The 20,088-nt window shown below is 36.3% G+C and overlaps 1 protein-coding gene and 1 long non-coding RNA gene across 4 annotated transcripts in view; both read right to left on the bottom strand.

Annotated features, from left to right (window-relative positions):
• LOC131427368 (katanin p60 ATPase-containing subunit A-like 1) overlaps positions 1–11,831 on the bottom strand; it is an 80,490-nt gene extending 68,659 nt beyond the window's left edge. For both annotated transcript variants that reach the window (XM_058590491.1, XM_058590492.1), the window contains exon 1: positions 11,248–11,831. The gene's annotated coding sequence lies outside the window, so the exon portion shown is untranslated. The remainder of the gene's footprint in view (positions 1–11,247) is intronic.
• Positions 11,832–13,408: 1,577 nt separating this feature from the next.
• LOC131431856 (uncharacterized) lies at positions 13,409–14,091 on the bottom strand. 2 transcript variants are annotated; one of them, XR_009229741.1, is made up of 3 exons: positions 13,968–14,091; positions 13,742–13,914; positions 13,409–13,633 (listed from the first exon to the last, which is right to left on the bottom strand). It is a non-coding gene; the product is annotated as an uncharacterized LOC131431856 (long non-coding RNA). The 2 variants fall into 2 exon arrangements; XR_009229740.1 differs by having other exon boundaries at positions 13,415–13,633; positions 13,973–14,091.
• Between the last annotated feature and the right edge of the window lie 5,997 nt (positions 14,092–20,088).

Here is a 20,088-nt window from a genome sequence, read left to right as displayed (position 1 = left end):
CGTGTATTTTTCCTTGAGTTTCTGATTAGCACCCCTGTATAGAAGATAAAGATGTGTTCCACATCAAAAAATTTTTTCAGTGTATATTTGTTTAGAGTGCCCAATCGATTCCCTACAACTACTTCCTGAACGCCATGTTTGTACAATTAACGGTTTCCGAGTTACAACGATTTGAAAAAGACAATTTTAGTGAAATGCAAAAATACATACGCCCTTTTTAAAAATCAGTCGTGAGTCGGATTGACCTCTCCATCGATTCAAAACTTATGGTTTGCCATACTGAAACCATGTTCAAAGTTTCATCCAAATCGGAGAAGGTCGATTCTGATTTTATCACATTTTCGTCTACTCATTCCTGGAATTGCTCTATTGCGATCGTCGATGGTTCCGTGGACTAAACCGATGTAAAACTTTACCTCAAATTGAGACGACACCAAAACGACAAGAAATCTATTCTTTAGAAGCCTGAATAATTGATCACAATATTTCAAACTATTGTCATAATCAACACACAGCAGGAAAGAACACAGTGCACCGTTAGGTGATTTCGAATAGGCTTGCTTTCATATTACTTTTCCTCCTAACACCGTACGGTCCGGGACAGCCCGGATTAAACAAATTCGGTTGACGCCGTTTCGCTTTACACAAACGCACGCGGATGGATTAATCAGTTATTATTGGTGGTGGCTGCGCTAACTATTACCCACTTTGATGCGTGTGTTTTTGTGCGTCCGCGTAATTACTTTCAAAATAACTGGAACCGGAACAGCCCACTCTGGTCGGGTTCGAACGTGTCTCTTATATATATGGGCGGATTTAAGCTGCCGAGAGAGTTTTGCCACCGCGGTTGCAACGGTTTTTTACGGTAGTTCGTTTTAGCTAGTTTTGATTTCTGATGTAGAAAAAAAACATAGAACAAAAACATAGAAAAAAAACGGTTTAGAAAGTTACGGTAGCTTGCGAAAGGTTCTTTTGGTACTGTACAGTGTCATGAATTTGTTGGCTAATTTGTTAGTTGAAAATCGTAACATTTATAGACCTACCTCTCCAAATTTTATGAAGGTGGTTAAGTTAAAAGATGGTTTTATGGTTTCAATTGCGTTGTGAGCAAAACGAAACACAAGAGTTTAAGGCAAGATAACACAAAATTTTCCACTTCATCTGTGTAAACTGTTGTCAAGCAGCCTCTTCTGAGCGCGCAACAATGCTTATAACATCTCGGTGAAGTATTTCGTAATTTGTTTATTTTGCTTCTGTTGTCGCGAAACGATCATTGCACTCATGAGTCCTCTGCTTGTCCGTCAGGGGGATTCAGGGGCAGAACGGTCAAGTCGGCTGTACTGACCATTCTTACTGCGAAGCTCCACAAGCAATTTGTTGTGATTTGGCTTAACCGCGATCCTCCACTCCATCACCCTCAGTTTGTGTTTTCTCGTCTATATCTTCTTCGTCGGTCAATCGACTAATTTGCCGCTTTTTACACACAGAATCTGCCACTTCGATTAGTACACTGTCCGTCACGGATAAATGGATAGGAAATGCAGTCGCCGTGGTACAAAACTAGAATGACTTGTTCGGACGAGCCGCTTCAGTCTCCGTTTGGCTGTGGATCATCAGTCATCATTCGAAAGACGAAGCTAAAAACAGGTACGACGCCACGTCTCCGGCTCAGTATGAATTTATGAGTACCGTTTTACCCATCACTGTTTGACGACTACAGATTTACCGGATTATTACTGTGGTAGTTCTTTCCTGTTATTTTTTTTTCATTTCATTTGCTCAAATTCATGTATTTCTGCTGCATCTTGCTTTGTTTACATTGTTAATCATTTACTACAGGTTTTAGTTTTTTATCGTTCGATGAGCGTTTATGAGTGTGTTATTCCACTCTCGGCGGATATCGAAGATATTGATCAGGCACAACAAATAACTCGTTTCAGGAAATCCACTTCGACTCGTAATTTATCGTGGCTGCCGGTGTAAACGTCGACACTGGAGATTGCAGTTCGAACGGTATTCAACGAACTGCACTCTCGTTTCATTCTTTTGCGATATGGTCGGATCGAATCAAAACAATCATACCTCGTTTTTCGATTCCGATTTGTTTGTTAATATTGCCTAAAGACATTTTTTCGAACCCTGCAGATACTCTACTAAAAGTCGGATATAGTCCAATACTAGCACCGTTATAACCGACTTTTTAATGTTAATAAATATCACAGTTCGAGAAAAAAACTTGTGATTTTACATCTTATAAGATGCACATAACTGGAGCGTCGTATTTCACACATATTTATATTCAAGAACATGTAAAATCGTGTGGTTTGAAAACTACATGGCTTGAGCTCGAATGAAATAAAAAACAAAAGATCGATAGCAAACAGCGAGACTTGAACCGAGAAACATTAGATCACAAAACACCTCGATTAATCGACTGAAGTACAGAACCTTACAGAAACCCCTACTGCGGTGATTGGTAGCCGAGTGCAAATTACACTCGGAGCGTGTGAAATTTTGTGCGCGTGGAATATTGCGTCATTTGAAAAATCAAGTAGTTATGAATTATATCGTTTGTAGGTTTATGTCACATATAAAATTCATAATTTTTTTCTGTGTATATTATTTATTGGCGTGAATGCGTCGCCATTTAAAAATTTATCATGCGGAAGAGTTATAATATTTCGAATTGTACCAAAGATTCAATTATTTTGACGTGAATACGTCTTACTTTACTATGGGGCGCTTTTTCAAAATTTACCCTCCAGGAGAGTGATAAATTTTTGATCATGAATATCTCTAGTTTCATATAACGTATAAACATTTTTTTTCTACATGCCATTGGAAATATGATCATTTATGGTCATTTATGACGAATCTTTAAGCTGTATGACTCAATCACAAATAAGTTAGTTGAAGTTTTGTGAAATGCATGGTATAAACGAGTATCAAACAGTATTTGTCTTTCTCGTGCCTGCGAGGACGGTTTTGATGTAGTAGGCCGCAGTTCATTTCTTGCTTAACCTCACCTACTGGATAGCTTCAAAACACTGGATAACCTTTGATATATTTCGTTCGGTCGTTTGCGCAGCTAACTGAGCAGGAAGCAAAGCAAGTAGATCTTAAGAACTTTATTTTAGTTGATTTAGGTCAAAACCTTAGGTAATTTTACATTTTATTAGATGCACATAAATGGAGCGTTGCAGTTTACGCAAATATAGAAACAAGAACCTTTAATATTGTGTTTAAAATTCCATGACATGAAATTAATTGAAATGATAGCGTCCGCAGCGACTTGAACCGAGCATCATTGAATTACAATCTACGTCCATTAAACGATTGAGCCACAGAAACACACATCTGCTTGGCTGGCACATTTAAATTCATACGGTCACACCGTAGCCGCTAGCCAGTTACAGTCGAAACCAATAAAATTCATGCTAATCTAACATTAAGTCATGACAAATGAAATTCGACAAATTAGGTCTCTATGAGTTAAATCAAATGATGGATTAAGTCACCTGTAAAATTCAAGTTTTATTGGTGTATACGTTCCAGAATCCATTTAAAGGTGTCATGAAGCATTATATGCTTTACTCTGTCATAAGTTATGTGTTACGAACTATTATAGGCGTTACTTTTTTGAATATTATAGGTGTTACGTAGCGTTACATGCGTTACTTTTTTTGTATGTTATACGTGTTACATAGCAATACTTTTTTGTACGTTATAGGTCTTACGAAGCGGGATCAGGGTCATGTCGCCGAAATCTGTTTCGCCGAAAGGGTCATTTCGCCGAATGTCATTTCACCGAAAGCCATTTCGCCGAAAGGGTCATTTCGCCGATTCCTGCAAATGTCTTAAAATCGTAATGGGAATCGATTTAAAATAAAAACAAATTAAAGATGATAACGTTAACGCCCGTTTTGTTGATCTACAATTGTACTTCTTGAATAAAGATTGATTCATGAACCTCAGAACGGAGTTCCCACAGAAACTTGTTGACTACTAATCATCAAAGCAATTCCATAGGTATCTACCAAGCAAATGTATGTGGTATTTTCCGTTTACTAAATAAAAAAATATCTAATGCGGCTTCGCCACATCGATTTGATTCGTGTGCTGTCCGACCTCGCTGTCGCTCGTTCGGACCTAATTAAAGCAAAGAAACCTAGCTTTGAGTAGACCGGACAAACGAGGCGGTTACAGGTTTGTATGCAAGAGGCCGCCGCTTCCGACGGCGGGTCGGCGGCCAACTCAGCCGGCGTCGCCTCGGCGGCTTTATGCCGCCGAGCCGTCTTGGCTTCGGTTATGTGGCTGTGCCACATCAGTTATACAGGAGGAATAATAACACAAAAAAAATTTGATGTATTCGAAATTACCCTTTCGGCGAAACGACTTTCGGCGAAATAACCTATTCGGCGAAACGACTTTCGGCGAAATGGCTTTCGGCGCAATGACCCCCTCCCTACGAAGCGATACATGCGTTACTTATTTGTAAGTTATAGATGTTACAAAGCGTTACTTTGTTGTAAGTTATAGGTGTTACGAAGCGTTACATGCGTTACATTTTGTAAGTTATAGATATTACGTAGCATTTTATGCGTTACTTTTTGTATGTTATACGTGTTACGAAGCGTTACATGCGTTATTTTTTAGTATGTTATAAGATTTACGAAATGTTTCATGCGTTACTTTTTTGTAAGATGTAGATGTTACTAAGCGTTTCATGCGTTACTTTTTTGTACGTTATAGGTCTAACGAAGTGTTAGATGCGTTACTTTTTTGTAAGTTGTAGATGTTACGAAGTGTTACTTTTTTGTAAGTTATAAGTGTTACGAAGCGTTACATGCGTTACTTTTTGTAAGTTGTAGATATTACGTAGCATTTCATGCGTTACTTTTTGTAGGTTATAGGAGTTGCGAAGCGTTACTTTTGTGTAAGTTATAGGTGTTACGGAGCGTTTTATGCGTATTTTTTGTGTTATAGGTGTTACGAAGCGTTACATTTTTGTGTGTTATTGGTGTTACGAAGCGTTACATGCGTTACTTTTTGTAAGTTATAGATGTTACAAAGCGTGTTACGTAGCGTTGCATTTTTGTAAGTTATAGACGTTACAAAGCGTTACTTTGTTGTAAGTTATAGGTGTTACGAAACGTTACATGCGTTACATTTTGTAAGTTGTAGATATTACGTAGCATTTTATGCGTTGCTTTTTGTATGTTATAGGTGTTACGAAACGTTACTTATTTGTATGTTATAGATGTTACAAAGCGTGTTACGTAGCGTTACTTTTTTGTAAGTTGTAGATGTTACGAAGCGTTACATGCGTTACTTTTTTGTAAGTTGTAGATGTTACGTCACATTTTATGCGTTACTTTTTATAGGTTATAGGAGTTACGAAGCGTTACTTTTGTGTAAGTTATAGGTGTTACGGAGCGTTTCATGCGTATTTTTTTGTATTATAGATGTTACGAAGTGTTACACGCGTTACTTTTTTGTACGTTATTGGTGTTACGAAGCGTTACATTTTTTTGTGTTACAGGTGTTACGAAGCGTTATTTTTTGTATGTTATAGGTGCTACAAGGCATCATATGCGTTACTTTTTGTTAGTTATTGGTGTTATGAAGAGTTACATGCGTTACTTTTTTGTAAGTTGTAGATGTTAAGCAGTGTTGCGTTTCTTTTTTGATAGTTATAGGTGTTACGAAGCGTTACATTTTTGATAGTTATAGCTTATTACAAAGCGTTAAATTTTTGCAAGTTATAGGTGTTACGAAGTGTTGCTTTTTTGTATGTTATGGATGTTACGAAGCCTTATACGCGTAATTTTTTTGTACGTTGTGTTACGAAACGTTACATTTTTATAAGTTATAGGTGTTAGGAAGCGTTTTATGCGTTACTTTTTTGCATATTATAGTTATTACGAAACGTTACATGCGTTACATTTTTATAAGTTATAGGTGTTACGAAGCGTTACATGCGTTACTTTTTTGTTTGTTATAGGTGCTCCGTAATGTTACATGCGTTACTTTTTTGTAAATGGAAGATGTTACGACGCGTTACAGTTTTGTAAGTTACAGGTGTTACGAAGCGTTACATTCGTTTTTTTACGTTACAGGTGTTACAAAGCGCTTCATTTTTGTGTGTTAAAGATGTTAAGAAGCGTTACTTTTTTGTGAGTTGTAGATGTTACGAAGCGTTACATTTCTGTGTGTTATAGCTGTTACGTAGTGTTACATGCGCTATCTTATTACGAATGCTATTGTTCAGTCCTTGAATATAGTTGCAGTTAAAAATTCAGTTCCAGATACAGAATCAAGCATTCAGATTCAGATTACAATTCCAAATAGAGAAGAGCTGTTCGTGCGTTGTACATTCGAGGGAAATATTGTGGCGCATCGAAATGACACTTAATTTTCGGTTCATCTCAGAGTCTCCACCATCTTTCGCAGATAACAAACTTAGCAATAGCGATACTTTCTTCCTTTGGTATTAGCAGTTTACGCACTGCCTGCTCTGGCGAGGGAGAACATTAAGATGGGATTTATTTTGTGCACCGTTCGCAGTGTTCGCTTTAAACAAGAACAATTACACCAGAATTCAGCTGCTGGTCGTTTGCATTGGAGTCAAATAAACCGAAAAGTGAACAACGACATAGGAAATGTTTACAAAAGAGCTATAGGAACTATTAACTGTTGAAATTTGAAAATCGTAAATGAAAATAAGTTTGATGAACCGTTTGCAATGCAAACTTCGCACCAAACGAATGCAAATAAAATCAACATTCAGATGCTTTGCGTTCGAGGAAAATGCATTGTGTGTATTGATTTAAATGCCTTTTGGTGGCTTCTTTGTATGCTAGTGGTGTCAGATATTCCATTGTTCACTATATCTGAATTAAATCAGAAGAAATTATTCGTATTCGCGTTAATTCGGTAATGTCTCTGACTTTCCAAAAAGAGTGATAAGTTTTACCTTTCCCTCTGAAAGAGTGATAAGTTTTTGATCGTGAATATCTCTTGTTGTATCTAACGTATCAATAAAAGTTTTGCTACATGTCATCGAAAATATGAACATCAATTTGTGATAACATTTTTAGTTGTTTAATATTATCACAAATAACTCAAAATTAAAGTTCTGTTAAAGCTGTTCGAGTTTCGTTTTAACCAAGAGCGATTGAGTCATCCGGTAGCTGGTCGTTTGCATTGAAGAGAATACAATGAAAAATGGACAACGATGAGGGACATTATACAAAATCAGCCCTTCTAAAGGCTCCAAATGTTAAAGAACTGTGAAGATTACTTCTTTGCTAATCTGAAATAAAAAATCATCAGTTTAGTGCAAATCTAGAATAATCTGTTTAGCTGTTTGATATTTTCGCAGTGCGAAATTCGCACCAAACGAGAGCAAAAAATGTCAGCTGGCTGCTCCGCGATCGAGAAAAATGATCCGAACAGTGTTTAATATCGCAGAGAATTCCACAATTTGGCCCATCTGAAAGCCAGAAATGTATCCCGTACAGCAGTTTGATAGTTTCTTTCACTGAAGGATGCAAATCCGAAATGAAAAAATCGACAATAAAATTCTGTATGTTGCCAATTTTGTGGCCGTTTGTGACCGCTCATTTGTGAAAAAGATACAAAAGAAATCAAGTACAAATGAAAGCCGTTATCAAAAATTGCTTCAGTATTGAATCAAACGGTACTAAGAGTAGTTCTGGTGCGGGCTGTTCGCAGAGTCAGTTTCGCTTCAAACAAGAGCGATTGCCTCATCCCGCAGCTGGTCGTTTGTATTGGAGAAAGATATAACAAAAAGTGAACAACGATGGGGAACATTCTACAAAATCAGCCTTTTTTAGGACTCTAAATATTATCTAAATAACTATTAGAATTACTTCTCTTCTTCTTCTTCTTCTTTTAATTTTATATGAATTTCGAGTTTTCTTATCCACAGCAGTGATCCGAAAGAAAGAAGAGGTTTAAGAAATAATATTATTCCTTGTATCTAGAATCTAGAAACGTGACATCTACCATTAACATAATGCAGGATTGCGCCTGTTGTGAATTGTACAGTGGCGATTGTGTCATCCTGCTGCTGGTCGTTTGCATTGGAAAAAAGTACAACGAAAAGTGGGGGACATTATACAAAATCAACCCTTCTAATGGTTCATAATGTTATCTAAAGAACTACAAAGATTACTTCTTTGCAAATCGGAGATCAAAATAATCAGTGTAGTGCAAATCTAGAATAATTTAATTCGCTTTGTGCACTGTTTCGCAGTGCGAAATTCGCACCGCACATAAAGTAAATAAAAAACAAATGCAAATAAAGTCAGCTGGCTGCTCCGCGTTCGAGAAAAATGCTCCAAGCATTGTTTAAAATCTTAGAGAATTCCACAAGTTGGCCCTTCAGAAATGAATCCAGTGCAGAATTTTGACATTTTAACGATTTGTTTTAGTCTTGTTAAGACGAAAAGCCGTCTTGAGCTAGTTCTAAATTTGATCAGTATTTAACGTGGAAAACAGAAAGTCCGTAAAAGCTTTTTATTCTTCAGTATACTCTCCACCCCTACACTAGACCCATCGGCTTCCGTTTCTGCAATGACCTCAGCATTTGACAAAAATTTCTTTCCCTGGGAAAATCTTTACAGGTTGGGAAATACATAATAGTCGCTGGGGGCCAGATCTGGAGAATACGGAGGATGGTGGAAAATTTCGTACCGCAAATCATTCAATTTTACCGTTGCTTTTATGCATGAAAGAGCGCTGGTGGTTATTCAAACACTGGTCATGAAATTTGGTATTGGGCTATTTAAATGCTTGTTCTCAACAAAAATATACACGGTTCGAAACTTTACACGTCTTTTCTGTAAGAGGTCCGGGACATTTTATTCCATGTAAAACTAGGATAACTTGATTTGCTGTTAATATTAAATCGTCAGGTTCGTAAAATCTTTCAAAAACCTCGTATTAGTAAATAAGACAAAGAAGAGTTATTAAAATTTCATACTTGAATGGTCGAGGAGATTCGCAGAAATTTTGCCATTGAATGGAAAATGTGTTATTTATTCTTGGCAACTGGTTGCCTAGAGTTTAATATATAGAAACTTAAACTCACAGATGCTTCTCCAAGCTGTATAATTAAAAGATCAACTTGGCATATGATACCACAAAAAATGATTTAATGACCACATCGCTTCCTTGAACTTATACCCATTTAAATCAACAACTCCGTCACACTTACGAAAATTCTTTTGGCTTGTCATCATTCTTTCGAGCAGATCTCACTAAAAGGATGAGATGGGTATCTTGCGAAACAGCAATTAATGTGCAATGCAAAACTCATTATCGAGAGCAGAACAGAGAATAAACGCAAATTTTTCTTTTGGCATCACGTTTTTTTTTACCTCCTTGGACAGACTAAAGTTCTATTACTATATATTACTATATGGATCGATGGTCTGAGATGTCTTAAGTTTTATTTTTTTTAAATGTGCAGTTCCGGTCGTTGAACTTTGCCTATAGTAATGCAATACCTTTGAGTGAAATGGAAATTGAATCCGCAATGTTCACCAATTTCAAACCAAATGAGACTTGAATTCTACCAAATTCACGTGACTGGAGACCGAAAATGACTCTCAAAGCTAAGACTCACTTCACATGATTGCATGATAACATGAACTGTGACTTTTCTATTACTGTTACATCGATATCTACTAAGACTGCCGTGGTTATGAACGACGCGTCATCCATCCTTCTTATCTTTGCCTTCAGTCTAGTCCACAGCCGACGAACAAAGCGTCAAAACGAAAAACTTTAGTGTGAATTCAATTCATTCACAAACACCTGCCAATTAGTAGAGTAGAGATATGTACGATTCAATTTGACCTGCGGCCACGAGTTGCATTGATTCGGTCGTTCTCACGACTTCGTAGCGTTACGTCAGTGCCCGCATCACGGTTAAAGGGGGGGATCATCAAAACATCATAACACTGCACCAAACAGAATGAAACAAAATTATCTATAAAACTTTGTCAATATCACGCTGGAAACCAAACTGCACCCCAGCATAGCTGATTGTAGCGCACAAGCTTTTATGGTGTAGGGGCGGCTAAAGTTCTTGGATTGTAGTCGCTTTTTGGTACACTTTCCGGACTTTGTTCACCTAACGAGTTTGTCTCACGAATCAGTGGCAGACTCCTGTGAAACGTCCTACCATTGCTTGAGTTAAATAAAAATTATTTGAAAAGATCGATAAAAGTGAGGGTACATAACTTCAAGCTGAATTGATGGAACATTGATGCTAATCGATTGTAAGGTGATTTTCTGCTAGTATAAGTAGATGTGGGATTGTACTAATCATTTTGAGGCATATCTACTGTTTTTGTATAGACAGTAAAGGCATTCCTAGAAACGATTGGCGCTAAAGAACAGCTTCAATTTTGATGAAATCAGAAACCATGGAAGTAATGATGATCGCTGAAATCCATGAGGGTTGTTCCCATTTTCCTTGCAAAATTTTCTTCGGATATATTTCAGAAAATAGTTTTTTCATGATTTTCAGGAATGAAAGCATTGCAATACTTTTTTCTTTTGCGATAGAAGAAATTATAAAATTTGTTTCAGTTAGAAGGCTTTGATTTCGTAAAATAATAACTTTAGGAAAGGTAAAACAATGTTGTTCAGCAAAATCAAGGTGTTTTCAAGCGGGTCGTTATTTATGAGCAGAATAACTCCTACAGATAACATAAAACTTTAGAATATACTAATTTTAAGGTTGACAAACCGCTGATCACTCTCTAGTCATTGAGGGTCATTACAACAATCATAGCTCAATCGCAAATCAATAGTAAATTAGCAAAACATGTGCTCTGTCTTTTACATCATATTTTTTCTTCAAGTCACTGGGACGACGAGGGGTATCAGCATTTGCTGGAGGTGGAAAACCGGTCGGCCTCCAGCGCTCCAAAACGATAGCGCTGGTGACGCTGTTGTGAAAAAAATACACACAATCTAAATATTATTTCTAGCTCTGACACATACCCAGAATCGACCTTGCCGCGTATCGCCGTCAACTTCATCAAGTTGTGGCATCAACAACTTATTGGCGGAAACTGTTTTCGATAACAAATTTAATGTGTTGATAAATTTATATTCAAATGCAGTCCTCCCCCACTAGAATCTTGCACTTCTCTACGAATGGATCGATCTGAATCGAATGAGTGATGAAAAATAATTGCTACTCACCTTCGTCTGTTCTCTTATGGTCTCTGTCGAAAAAGATAAACCAATTTGCTACTTCCGTTCAGCTTTTCACACGAGTTATTGATATTTGGGTTGCACAGTCCGGAAGCTCTTGTCGGGTAATTCCAATAAATTTCACACCTGATGCTGTTAATTTTGTCACTACGCAGGGCAGTTGTTTATCAAAAACACATCACCCTCTGACAGTTCTTCGTTATATCAGCGACGTTCGAAAGCTCCAGTAAACGATTGATTTTCTCCATTACACTTTAGTACAGTTTCGCTCGCAAGCTCACAGGCAAACAAAAAAAAAACAATATTCATCGAAAAGTGGGAAAATTCAGTCCGAGCACGGTTTATTTTTCGTGACACAAAAACACAGCCTAAAATTGGACCGAAACGTCACTAGCTTGAACGTCAGAATCGCGCACAAAGTAGGCAAAATGTATATTTATTGAACACGAACGACCAACAGCCGCCACCAGAGTCACGGTACAAAAGTGCGTTGAGAGAAACAGGAATAAAACACAACGGATGGAAAGTAAATTGCCGCGTCCGCTTTGGCCAGCAGCACAGACACTAATAAACGACGGGTGCCGCAGCATGAGCAAGTTCCGATGAGTACATGCATACATTGAGAGCGTCCGAGCGACAGCAAGAGCCATTTAACGGAGAGACAAAGAGAGCTGTCAGTGGAAGCTTCAAATTACCGCTTGTCATTTTCGAATGTTTACGGTTGCCATGCCAGAAAGTGATCGAAGATGATGGTTGTTCTCACATTGCTAGGCTGGCCGAAGTGGTACACTGAGAAAAACTTTGCACGTATTGCATAATTTGAAACGAAAGGTTTTTTATATCAGTAACTAGCCTTGGTATTACATTCCTTTAGTGGAATTCGACCTTCTTTTCCAACAAACTTTACAACTGATTCATAGCGTTCATAGCGAACCATTGCACAGTGGGGAAAAATGGACAAAAAACGCGACGATTTTTTGGAGGTCTGTAAAATTGATTCCAAGTATTTAGAAGGACCGCACGAAACGTGATCATATTATTTTTTCCTCAAGTTTCCATTTTGTACAGGATCATAGTCAAATTCTGATGTAACAAAAAGTCTAACAAATCGATCGATGCATATAGTTTTACCCCATTTTTTTGTTAAGATATTCGGTTGAAATTCGATCTACAATCCAGAAGCAGAAACAATACGATCTATCAATGTTGGTCCATATTACGTGGAAAACTTCTACGATTCAAGTACATATAATGTGATTGGAAATACTAACCCGTTCTACACCAATTTATTTCACAAATCGTACCATTGATTGAACTTTCTTTCACATTCCGAAATTGAATATGTATTATGTAGCCCTAAACCGACGACACGACCAGGCACTCTGAAGAAAAATCGACTTGAAAAATGTCCTGTAATGAATTACCATCAGTTACCAAAAATTGAGCGATCCCTCGTATTTGATAAAAATGATCTTGTCGAGCAACACTGTTTAGTTGCTACGAACTAGTTTCCAAGGAGTCCCAATACAAATAAACAAATAGTTTGCCACCGGAACAGATCGAGGGCTTTGCTGCAGGTAAATAATACAATGAATTATACCAGCGAAAAATCGGACCTGGCTCATTTTCTTTCAGAGAAAAGTCGGTGTCCAATCTCTGTAACTTCATTAAGAAAAAATGTCAAATATATCCTCCCGCCTCAGATGGCTGACGTGAACGACGTCACTATAGCTTGAAACATTTACGCCGAAAAAGGAAACATTACCGCATGAATAGATTTGGTGTGTTAATCAAACATTTCTATGTCGTTGGCTGATTCGATGGAGCAAAGTAGAAGGTCGGTCACAGGTTTCCCATTTCTAATGAAGCGAAAAATTACCAAACGGATTCAAATAGTTGACACAGTCGAAAAATTCCGATGCGGTGAGATATTATAAGCTAAATTGCGTAACGGAAAACGGACCGACTTTCTCAAGGGTTTAATACACTTATCTCGAAAAGCAGATACATAATTCACATATACTAAGGACGTTTTGTATATCACTGTCCTCTGGATTATCACACTCAATGACAACCTAATGATTTTAACTCGGATTTTAATTACTACAAGAAATAAAATGTTGAGCTGAGTTCATTTGGGATGCTTTATCTTTTTATACAACATCGATCACATGAATAATTTCCTACCGCTCCGACGAGATCAGAATCCGACTCGATGCCATTTGCCTAAAGTCATAATCAGTACTTGACCGCTGCTGAATTGGTGCTGGCATTTCCAGTTCGCTTTCTGGAACATTTTAATACCCTACTATCTATCTATCTATCAAAAAGTCCTAATACTGATCCATCTGAATGCGATCCTGATCAATGGTTCCTGAAATATAGCTGCATGTATATAAATTTTGAATGCTAGGCAAACCACACCAAATTATTTGGTTCTGTATCAATCTCGTATGATTGAAACAATATACTAGAAAATTACCTGTTTTCTGATCGCAAGCTGTCGTATGGTCCTGTTTCCAACCGAGGCGCTCATGAACTATCCCATAAGTTAATAGTTCCGCATCGTAAACAAAGCTAATTTTTTTGTAATAATACAAGGAACTTGCAGCTCAACTTGGCAGATACTTGTTACTTGGCTTCGCAACGGGTATCCTGCAAAATAAAGGATTTGAAAAATCTCTTGTATGCATATATTTTAGAAATACATTACCTGAAACTTGGCTGAAGAAGTCATTTTTCCAGTAAACACAATCACGCTTGGATTCCTTTTAGGACTATTTTTATTTACCAACAAAATAACAGTGGTAACTAAGGTAACTGTTATTCTAAATCAACAATTTTTGCCTTTGTTGCCAGTTTCAATAATTTTTCGTACAATTTAGTTTTGACATTACGAGTTACTGAGGGGTAGTTAAATTTGCGCTACAGTTTTGATAGACGAGTGGCAGGTCGTGTCGTCGATTGTACTGTATTGTTGTTTAATTCAACTAGAAAAATCAAACTGACAAAAAAGAACAAAACATAGAGCATTTCTTTCCGAAATAATAACATTTTGATGTTTCGTTATTTAGATAATATAAGTCATTACGTTGCGTGAATCATTTTCTATTCAACTCACTGTTTCCATCGATGCCATATTGGAAAATATTCAAGAAAAATTCATTTTGAGATTTTCCAGGTTCAATAAAACATTAGTTTAATCAAAATCGTCAGTCGGTTGAAACTGAAATTCCACAAAAGGAATGTAATGACAAGACTTTGCTCACTAAACGCAGAGTTTACTCAAAGTGATGATTCAGAATCTTCGCTCATCTTTTGTGGTGCCGATGCCAAATGTGCCTTAGAAACGTACACTTTGTAGAAAATATCGTATTTGTGATAATCGATTATACCCCCCATCTCCATTTTGTTGGTTCGTTAACTAAAAAAACTTATTTATATTTATTAGATTTGTCTTATGAGTCGTATGCGCCTTAATAAATTCACAGAACTCATGGAAAGTAATAATCTTTTTTAAAAATGTACTTGAAGTCTAAATCTGTGTAGCCAAAATGAAATCGATAAAAATATTATACACAACGTATATGAAGACCTGATTGAACTCATCCCATTACATAGTATATACTCATTGGGTGTGTCATATGGATCGTACATAGATCAAAGATAAACTCAAGATTACAATGTCCCATACGATCCATTGAAAAATGTTGGGTCAGTAATCGTGAACCAGTTGGTTCAGTAATAATGTAATTTTATTGACCCTCCATTAATAAGCGTCGACTAGTTCCGACAAAATGCCACGGAAACAATACAAGTTATGAAGGAAGCAAACATATGTTTACATTCAGCACATAATGATTTCTTGCCTCAACTTACTTTAATGCTTCTTGGGATGATGCAATAACAAACCAAATAAATTCTAGGCAATGATTCTAAATAGTTTTTCCTTTCTTATTGTAATAATCACTGGATATAAAGCAAAATTACTCAATATCGTTCATACTGTAACTTGAAATTGTTTAAAACACACACAATCATTGTCATAGTTACGACGCATCTAGCGATCAGACGCTTGTTGTTTTGCTTCAAAAGACTGAAACTGACAGTGAACTGAGCTCATCGAGGGGTCCTATTCAAATGATACATAAGAAATCGCAGTCACTCCATCTTGAGTTTATCTTTGCATAGATGATATTTCTTAAAATACATTTAAAACTTTAATGGCAGTGCACTTAAAAGCTGAACGATATCAAATAAATTTAAATTTTAAATCATCAGAATAATTTTAAAATTGATAAGAATTAAGAATTATATATAAAAGTTCGCCGAAAAGTCCATAAAATCTATTCCAATATAATTTTAACATTCATTAGATTTGTCCAGTGGATCGCATGTAGATTATGTATCATAGAACAATGTGAAAACATAACCTTATTGGAAGCCTACATGAAATCGGAAGAAAAAGAGATGCTGTTTTTTATGAGGAAATTAGCAAATATTATTGAGAATAATATTATCTTAGATAAACTATCGTACTGCTTGTGGTTGTGTGTCCTCGATATTCATCAGCTGCTCCAGGTAGTTCTCCTGTAATTTACGCATTACAAAGCTATATTATTTATAGATGCTTATCTAACTCCTAGCAAGGATCGGTCTTTATGGATCATAAAATAGTAATAAGGTATGTTTCGTTTGTCATTCCTGTGTGACTAGTAAGATGATTTGAATTTTTATTTTGTAGTCTTAGGGTTACCTCACGGGATTGAAAGTATAGCTCAGAAAAGGCAAAGATCTGCTATTCCTAGTATGTCGGGTTCATCTGGCTACAGCAAATAACCGATGCAACTAACCAGTGCCATAGAAGTAAGCGTAGTTAAAGTGTTCAAACATAATTATTTATATAAAACAGTTTCATACAAAATAAACAATAACAATACATTTTTGATAGTCTACATTTTATTGTAGCTTTTGATACTCCTATTATCTTTAATGTGAAAAATATTCGCATCACTTGTTCTTGTATTACTGGTATAGGAAACTAGAATGACCTCCATTGATCGCTTTGAATATATTTTATACAACAAGTCATAATTTGTACATAAACTTATGTTTATAAATTCGGTTTCAATATAATATATACTTCCTAAATTGTCGCAATGTATGTTGTGTGATTATCTCATAGTAGTTATTGGTGAGCTAATAAATTTTATTATACCTGGAAATTTCATTCACTATATGAAAATCTTATGAACATGACTTTAATAAGTGTTTTATACTTTATATGATTGTCGTATATGTTTGACATGGTATTGATACGCCATGAATATCATATAATGTGAAAATTATAATTTAGCTCAGTGTACTCTAAAATTGTGTGGAGCCTTATAAAATCAACCAGTTTTTGTAAGCAACAACAATAAATTTACGACTCAGACCGAGTCTAGTGACTATTTTGGCCCATCAGAAAGTGGCAATTTTTGCCCCAATACTTCGTTTCGATTTTTCATAACACAAACATAAATTATTTCATCATAAAAACCATCATCATTCAGATTTGTTCCTGGGAATATATTTTACAACCCAAAAATTCTGGAAAATTTTACTTTTGATGAAAAAATTGACACAATGACGCTAAAATGAAATGTAGAGGAGCTGCTTGTTTAGAGATGAAACTTTCAGCAAGAGCTGTCAAATCGGTAGGAAAATTTTTAATTATTTCACCTTTTGTAACGATTTTAACTATAAAAACGATGTTAACGACAGTGTGCCAATTTTAGATTGCATCGTTTTTTTGTCAGAATTTGCTTATAATTCAATATAATTGGCACGCATATTTGATCACATATTAATACTTATTGCTAAAAAAGATCGAAGCTGAAGCAGTTCATCAGATCAATATGCATTGAAGCAAAATATGAATCAAATATCAATCTAAACTGAACTGAATTTTCACTTCCGTTGTATTTTTTTTATGTTCCTTTTGTTTGAAAGAAGCGTTGTCATAATAGCAATAGGTAAAATGCATATTAGGATATAAGTCATTTGAAAAGCAACTGGGTTGAAATTCCTGCCGAGACCGAATATCGCAAACATTGTTTACAATACGCACAGAAATGCAAATGACAGCTGAATCATCAGAAAACCTAAAATAACTGTACATATTTATGCTGTTACGCACAAGAATAAACGCATCATGGCTAGTCGATTTTTAAATACCTAAAACGGCTTTTTACGCTCCGATACTGCATCCGTTCTTCGCTCAAGGCCGACATCGCATAGTAGAAGAACGAAAGAAACACGATAACGATTCTGATGCTACTGATGCGCAGATGATTAAGCAGGACGTTTTAGTCACTTTCATTTCTAGAATCCAGAATCAAAAATCTACAGCCAGAATTTCAGGTCCCGAATTCAGGTTGTAAAATGCAGTTCCAGAATCCATTTCAAGCATCCATTTTCAGTATTTCAATTTCTGAATTTTGTACCAGAATTCTGTTCTAGAATCCTGGTTTAGAATTTCGGTGCAGATTTCAGATCCAAAACTCAGTTTCCGAATCCAGGTTAAGAATTCGTTGTAGAATCCATAGAATGTAGATTCAGGATATGAATTTTAAAAGAAATTTGGTTACTAAATACTACAATTGAATTTTGGATCTGAATTCTGAACCTAAATTCTGGCTTTAGATGATCGATTCTAGAATTTATTCCAAGTGTCCATTTTTAGAACTCTTCTCCAGATCGCAGGTCCAAACTTTAATTCATGAATTCTGTACCCGAGATAAGTTCTAGAATTCACGTTTAGAACTCCGGTGCAGATTTCAGATCCAAAACTCAGTTTCCGAATCCAGGTTAAGAATTCGTTTTCAGAATTTAGAATTCAAATCTAGAATCTGGGTCAAAAATTCAGAACCTGCACTCTGGACATGGACCTAAATTCAAGAACAAAAATTCTGGAACTGATTTTAAGCCAGAGTTCTTGTTTTGAATTCTGGATCTAGATGCTGGAAATGAATTTTGGAACAAACTAAGTTGCTGAATTCAAAACACGAGATCAGAAGCAAAATTTCGAACCTGAATTCTGATTATGAATCCTAGATCAGAATTATGGAGCTGATATTTGAAATTGAAGTTTGGAAATGAACGCTGAAGCTCTGGGACTGAATTCGAATCCTGATTTTGGAACTGAATTTTTGACAGAAATTCAAGATCCAGGCTTAGTATGAGGCTTATTGTGTGGAATACATTCATGGATCCGGACCTGAATTAGGACTTGGATCTGTACCAGAACATGGAACTACCATATTACGATACAGAATCTGACCCCGGAAGTACCTGGTTTTGTGGACTTGGAATTGTATTAGAATCCAGACTTACCTAATTACCGATCCTGATACACACTATGGAAGTGGACTCGGTTATGGACCAATTCTTACCATATTACGGGACCAGGCTCTTTAAATTTGTATTCACCTCATATGGTTAAGTCTCTGGCATCACCCACCCTCTTTTTCAATGAACGGATCGATCAAACGGATAATCGTCTTTGAAAAAAAAAACACGAACTGAGATATCACCTTATGGATTTCGAATTTCTTTCTTTCTTCAGTGTAACGAAGATCTGTCAAATTTGTCCATGAATAGGTAGTCTATAATAGAGACGGGCCTGAATGCATTTTCTTGTACGCTACTCCAGTCTGTGCGCAATTAGGCTGAAAAGCCGTATCTAACAGAAGCCGAACATTTTTTTTTGAGTCTGTCGGGGTAGTTTTCGGGTCGGGTTTTGGGTAACTGAACTACAAATTCGGGTTGAGTTTCGTTTTCAAATATCCGATACGAGTTCATTACTCAACTGGGAAGTTCAAAAATATAAGATGTCACAAAACTAACAGGTAAAAATCGATCGATTTCTGTTACTAATGCTTCTCGAAGCTTCTGTTGAATCTCCAAAATCGAAACCATATTCAAATGAGTGGGAAACCGAAGGAAAGAACACGATTTTGAAGCGTTTGTTCCGCTTGTGTTTTCGACTGAACATGAATCTTGTTGTCATATACTTATATGCTCTGACGAGATTAAAAAAGGCGGGTGGGTAATGTCAGAGACATAACTGGATGTCGTGAATACGAAAATAACTGACATGCTCCTTAACACTTCCGAATATCAATTAGTTGATCAATTGTATGAAATTGTATGTAGAATTTGAAACGATGTACCTAAACTAAAGTACAGATTAGTTACATTTAACATTCTGAAACACAAATATTATGAAATTACCAGTATAGTTCAATATAATAAAATAATGGTGGCTCTGAAAAGAACCTTTTATGAAAGCGTTTGTGATGGAGAGTGATGAGTTGAATTCGAATTCCGATGGATGCCGCTGACTTCCGTCATCTAATTCCAGGCTGAATTGTAGTACGTGGGTGCGATACTGATATGGTTGGTGTAGGTGTAGCGTTTACAACCGATTATAATCTTCCAATAAAGAAAACATTAATTCGCTGGATTGATCAATGATACAATAGACTTAATTTATTGAACAAAACTATCAATATACTATAGGGATTCGTTTCTAGCATTCAGGAGGGTCAAATTGCGTTATTCTCTACGACATTAAACTCTGGAACATTTTTCGCAAAAAACAAAGAAGGCTTCACTTGATCTCGATTACTGTGAATTTCACACAGCGAAAAGTGCACAAATCTAACCAAGCTGTTCTAGATTTGCACTAAACTGAGGATATTTACCTTCGATTTGCGAACAACTAATCCTAATAGTTCTTTAGAAAACTTTTGAGCCATTAGAACGGCTGATTTTGTGTAATGC

This window comes from Malaya genurostris, chromosome 2, assembly GCF_030247185.1.
Source record: "Malaya genurostris strain Urasoe2022 chromosome 2, Malgen_1.1, whole genome shotgun sequence".
Taxonomy (NCBI): domain Eukaryota; kingdom Metazoa; phylum Arthropoda; class Insecta; order Diptera; family Culicidae; genus Malaya; species Malaya genurostris.
Note: the sequence above shows the minus strand (reverse complement) of the source record. Positions and strands in the feature narration are given on the sequence as shown.